Here is a 6,620-nt window from a genome sequence, read left to right on the forward strand (position 1 = left end):
GGTATCTGTTCTTTCGGAACAGTTACTATCTTCAGATAATTTGATGCCCAAAGAAGCAGGGCGTGTACTTCTGGAGAATGAGCCAGGCCCCTGTCGCGGAACAAAAATATCCCCCTGGACAGCTTTCTGCGGCAGTTTGTCAGGAGTTTTCGTTTGTATGCTCATGTGACGGTTTGTCCTTTACGATCATAGTCTGTTAGCACCACTGCGTAGCAGCCTCATGAAACCCTCAGCATCACCTCCGCTTTTCTCGGCGATGGTGGATCCGCATGTTTGCGCTGATTGGTTTTCTCCTTTGTCGTAGTGATACGTCCATTCCCCTCGTATCTGGTGACTAGCCAGTAAATGAAATCATTTTGAATGATTGTTCACGTAAGCAACATTTCAGCTGCTTCCTCGGTTCGGCGGGCTTTCTGAAGGAAATCCAGATGGTGGCGATCTTCGTCATATTCAAAATGCTGTGCAAGATGTTTAAAACTGATTCGTGATTGATTTCCAGTGTTTCCATTATCCTCTGGCGCGCCAGTCTTCGAGCATAAGTGTCTCCTCTTGCGATTGGTCAATCTTCTGAGAGAGGTGGTCTGCCTCTTCCTTCGTCCTCATACCAACTTTTTTGAAAATTTGGAAATTTGTGGTAAGGTCTTATGGGACCAAACAGCTGAGGTCATCGGTCCCTAAGCTTATACACTACTTAATATAACTGAAAATAATTTACGCTAAGGACAACACACACCCATGCCCGAGGGAGGACTCGAGCCTCCGACGGGGGGAGATACGCGGACCGTGACAAGACCCCCCAGACCGCGCGGCTACCCCGCGCGGCCCAACTTTTTTGAATTGGTGGGGCAACCAACTGGTTCTAAACAAGAGATCAGCAACTCGATTGGTTTTATTGGTTAAGTTGTGTCAGTCGAATAGCACTCCGTCTTCAGGCCACAAGTGGCCCATCGGGACCATCCGACCGCCGTGTCATCCTCAGCTGAGGATGCGGATAGGAGGGGCGTGTGGTCAGCACACCGCTCTCCCGGACGTTACGATGGTTTCCTTTGACCGGGGACGCTACTAATCGGTCGAGTAGCTCCTCAATTCGCATCACGAGGCTGAGTGCACCCCGAAAAATGGCAACAGCGCATGACGACCCGGATGGTCACCCATCCAAGTGCCGGCCACGCCCGACAGCGCTTAACTTCGGTGATCTGACGGGAACCGGTGTATCCACAGCGGCAAGGCCGTTGCCCCATCAGTCGAATGAAACAACATAATTAAATTAGTCTCTGTGGGGTCATCTAAGCTACCTGACTATTCCGGTTTTTCAGTCACTATTTGGGTTTGAGTGGTTTGCGAGACGTCTGATTGACAAGTATCTGTCGATTTGCTTGCTCTTTCCTTTGGATTACCTTTCCTGCAGATAAATAACGTAGCTTATTCCAAGAAAAGGTAACTACACTGAGGCGAGTCTGGGGATAGCGATATGCACACATACAAATGGTGGTAGTCTCTAGTAAATAAGGTGAAAAGGGCAGCACACCGGTGGAACTGTCATTTGTGGTCAGGTGATTCGTGTGAGAAGGATTGACGACGTGGTAACAGCCGCACGGCGGGTATTAAAAGACTTTCAACATGGAGCTATACGCATGGGACATTCCGTATCGGAAATCGTTAGGGAATTCAATATTCCGAGCTCCACAGTCTCAAGACTGTGCCGAGAGTATAAAATTTCAGGCATCACCTCTCACTGCGCGGACAACGCAGTGGCCGCCGGTCTTCACTTAACAACCGAGAGCAACACCTTTTGCTTAGAGTTGTTGCTGACAGGCAAGTAACACTGCGTGAAGTAAACACGGAAATTAATCTGGGACGTACGCCTAACGTATCCGTTAGGAAAGCGTGGCGAAATTTAACGTTAATGGCCTATGGCAGCTGACGACTGTCGCGAGTGTCTTTGTTAACTGCACGACATCGCCTGCAGCGGCTCTCCTGTGCTCGTGACAGTATCAGCTGGACCGCAGATGACTGAAAAACCTTGGTCTGGTCAGATGAGTAGCGATTTTTGTCGGCAGAGTCGCTGGAAAGGCTCGGGAGTGGAGGACGCGCCCCACGAAGCCATGGACCCAGGTTGTCAACAAGGCACTGTGCAAGGTCTTGGTAGCTGCGTAATGATGTGGGCTGTGTTCGCTACTTGGAGAGCATTTGCAGCCATTCGTAGACTTTGTAACATAATAGAGACGTCACTTCGCGTAAAAAAAAAAAAAAAGTTCAAATGTGTATGTGTGTGAAATCTTATGGGACTTAAATGCTAAGGTCACCAGTCCCTAAGCTTATACACTACTACTTAACCTAAATTATCCTAAGGACAAACACACACACCCATGCCCGAGGGAGGACTCGAACCTCCTCCGGGACCAGCCGCACAGTGCATGACTGCAGCGCCCTAGACCGTTCGGTCAGTTCGTGCACAAAATCCTGCACTGGCAACACTGTTGCATTAATGGACGGCTATAGAGGCAGCATGTCTCATTATTTCTGTAGGGGACTTCCAGCGACTTGCTGAGTCCATGCCATTTCGAGTTGCTGCACTGCGCTGCGGAAAAGGAGGCCCGACACGACATTAAGCGGTATTCCAAGACCTTTGTCCCCTCGGTGTGCTGGAAATGAAGTCCCGCGTTTCTTGACAGAGCGTAGGGGAACGATGCGGGAGACCCGCACCGCCGTACTAGGCAAGGTCCTAGTGGAGGTGGATTGCCGTTGCCTTCCTCCGACCGTAATGCAGATGAATGATGATGATGATGATGATGATGACGGTACAAAAACATCCAGTCATCTCGGGGCAGGTGAAAATCCATGACCTCGCCAGGAATCGAACCCGGGACCCCGTGCTCGGGAAGCGAGAACGCTACCGCGAAACCACGAGCTGAGGACTCTGGGTGTAGTAGCACATTAAAAGTCAAGGACTAGTGATGGTATCACCATTTGCACACTGTCTGGCCAATATTTTAACGTCTATCTTTCAATATGATATCTAATGACAAAATTTCCAACCCATGCCAACTAAATCATATTGTGGAGCAGATACGTAGCGATATTCTTGTTTTATATGAAGGGACAAAAGATTATTGTTGTAATTTTGTACATAAGTTAAACGGTTTACATCACAATATCCATTTCACTGTTCAACATAGCGAGGGCGGGTCGCTTCCTTATTTGGATCTTTTGATCACTTTAAACATTTCTGAGCTGAAATTAGACTAGAAAGCAACTACAACGGATCTTGTTATTCACAATACCCCCAATCATCGCTTAACAAGTAAAATGGCCCCATTCAGATAACCCCTTAATAAAATCTATAACATCCCCTTGTCTAAGGAAGTCTTAGAAAGAGAATATGAAGTCTATGAATATAGAGCGTACAGCAGTAGGTATGATGCTAATTTTGTAAATAATATTAACAACGGCATTTAAAAAGAGCACCCATATTTAGGCGAGATGACATGAAAGGCTTATTTAAATATGGGTACAAGTCCAGTTTTGTTCATTGTGAGATACAGAGTCCTAAAGTTAAATGAGCGCTGAAAAATCTGCAGTTGATATACCAGAAATATTCAAGCATATGGCTTCTTGCTAGAGATGAACCTTTCCTTCTGTTTGTTTGGATCATTAATTGCAGAAGCATTATAGGCATAAAAGTGGAGGTAATGGACTTGTACCACTATTGAAATAAGCCCTTCATATAACACTGTCGAATGCGGCTCATGAGACTGAGGATGAAGTTATATATCATAGGTTTCCAAACTTTGGCAAAATCTCGGTGAAGGTAGACTCCAACCTTCGTGCTAAAAATATACAGCTCGCCTATTTCATAGCCAATAATATCGGTAGCAGACACAGGCACGAAGTATGTACAACCGACTGAAAATATAGTGCCACAGGCGTCTATTGCATCTCATGCGACAGGGGTCCCATTGTGTATAACAACCAACCTGGCAAGTGTTTCAGCATCTGATTTCGAGAATTTCTGAATTTAATCAATTAAAAATCAGCTCTCGAGACACATCTCCGTGAACAAGGGTATTCAAATTGATCGAATAATATAAAAATTTAACATCGTAAAAATAATAGTCACAAAACAAATTCTTTGGAAGAAACTGAGGTAAGGCGTTGTGTGAATCGTCTCCCACGACACGCATTAAATGGTCAAACAGAATTGAAATATTGCAGTCTTCTTGCAAATTTCAACCGTATAAGTAGGTTTACTTAGTTGTGTCCCTTTTTTGCTGCTACAGTACAATACTTTTCATGTTGCATATTTCTCCCATTTCATCATATTTCTTTCTGGCCCCCTCCCCCCTCTCCCTACACTTCAGTTTGGTTCACTCCTCTTTCACTATTATCCAAAGACTTCTTTAGATTCCTCCAGCCATTCTCTTCTTGCGATCCCCTTTAAGAGTCTCACCTTCTTTAACAATCAGTTTTCATCCACATTCTCAGGCGATGATTAGTGGCTGTGTTAACGTCTTTCATTTTCTGTAGGAATTATGTCATGTTTCATCTCAAGTTTTATTACCCTGTCTTTTGCCATTTGTGTATTAATCGGCTATGTAAGAACACTACCCAACTTTCCATGTGCCGTTCGTTCGAGGCATGTGATGTTTCTGCCATGCTCGTGTGGTGTCGCATATTTCCTAGTCTAGGCGCGCTGTCCTTTTTGTGTCCGTTCTTTGGCCCCGTGCTCTCCGGGTGCCACCGGTTCAAAAAAATGGTTCAAATGGCTCTGAGCACTATGCGACGTAACTTCTGAGGTCATCAGTCGCCTAGAACTTAGAACTAATTAAACCTAACTAACCTAAGGACATCACACACATTCATGCCCGAGGCAGGATTCGAACCTGCGACCGGAGCGGTCGCTCGGCACCAAGGGTGCCACCGGCTCCAACCTGTGTATGTTCCGGTTACGTGACTTCTGAGTGTCACATTCTGGTAAGCTCCTACGTACCACCCCTCTTCTATATTTCAATGTCTTTTGGTTAGTCTTTATTGAACAAAGTGGATAATTTTTTATTTCTTCCGTCTCAGCTGCATCGATACAAAGACGCCCATTCTCAAACCGCACACCTTGATATAAACTGTAATTCATACAAAATGACGCCAAAAGGCATGAACAGCTTATGTACAGCAAAGTACACAGGGGGGAACAAGCACCCTCATTCGTTTTAACCTACGTGTCCACCTTTATTGGCTATTAATGCTCTACTTTTATTTTAGGTTTTCTGCATGCATGCTACAGTATGCTACTGACACATGAGTCTATTCCTCATTAAGTTACTCTCTCGTTTTATATATTACCTTCTTTTCACCCACATTTTCAAACTTTGAATTTATACCCTATCAGTTCTCTTGACGTTTTTCGTTGTAGAATACCTTGCTATCTGGGGTGGTCGCCTCTATCGCTCTGGCAATTTTATTACCTGACTTCCAGCCCTCCCATGGATATTTTATTTTTATTTGAACGAGAATGTTCGGTCGTCTATTTAACCCCAGTCTGTATTAGTCATGAATTGATTGTGAATACTTTTATCTGTTTGTTACTACATCCATTTTTAAATTGATGTGTAGTCAACACTATTTATTTTTTTCCCCATGTTTTGCTCAGATGTATGCCTGAGGATGCAGCTATAAGCTACGAAACTGGTCATTTGAATAAGGCTCATCTCCAAGGCGAAACTAAAAAGTATTTTTAACAATACGGAAAATTTATGTATCTATGTACTTAAGTACGAATTTTTCCTAATTCTTGCATTGAACATCAATTTTTGGTTGATTTTAAAAGTTTAGCAACTGCTGCTATATTGCATACTTTTGGTTACGTGAATGATCAGTTACATTTTAATTTAAACACTGCGGTATCGAGAACAGAGAACGAACAGAATAAAGTTTACTTAGTAAGGTAACCTTATCACTTCCTTTTTACTACATCTTGCAGGAACTATTTTTGAACGAAAAATGTTTGTCATAATTCGTTGATTTTCTCTGATGCAATTTTGTCATATGATGACATGTTGGAGACCGTGGCTGTTTTTGAAGACAAATGTTGATGGTGTTAGGACAGCAACCAGCCACAAATTTACTTTGAGTTCCTTTATTCAAAGGAAACCGTTACCGGTTTCGAATCGTTGCGATTGATCATCAGACGGTTTACACGCTTTCTTTCTGACATTTGGTGTGTTTTTTATACATTAATTGTCCTAAAATATAAATAAAACATAATTACAAACACGCCACACACAGATGGTTGCGTTGCAGATTTTCGTTGCATGTGACTTACGTGAAACGTCGGTTTCGAGTGATTGTTTCCATAACGTTCATCCAATCGATGTAAATGCATTTCCACTGCATCCTCGTTGTTGCACACGTAATAGTTCTCACTGTACACTTTAGATTTGTCACTGAGATCATTCCACCCACACACCACATGTTTTGGCACATACAAAGAGTTTACAAACATATGGGTGTCACAGATGCTATGATATATCGTAACATTTGACAATGATGTCCTATGTTTGGAAAGGATCATATATTCTTTTACAAAACTGTAATGTCTTTTACATTAGTACAGAGAGAGATTG

General features: G+C 43.5%; 1 pseudogene; it reads right to left on the reverse strand.

Annotated features, from left to right (window-relative positions):
* Positions 1-1,119: 1,119 nt before the first annotated feature.
* On the reverse strand, positions 1,120-1,237 carry LOC126164201 (5S ribosomal RNA; annotated as a pseudogene).
* Between the last annotated feature and the right edge of the window lie 5,383 nt (positions 1,238-6,620).

This window comes from Schistocerca cancellata, chromosome 2 (genome assembly GCF_023864275.1).
Source record: "Schistocerca cancellata isolate TAMUIC-IGC-003103 chromosome 2, iqSchCanc2.1, whole genome shotgun sequence".
In the NCBI taxonomy this organism is placed as follows: domain Eukaryota; kingdom Metazoa; phylum Arthropoda; class Insecta; order Orthoptera; family Acrididae; genus Schistocerca; species Schistocerca cancellata.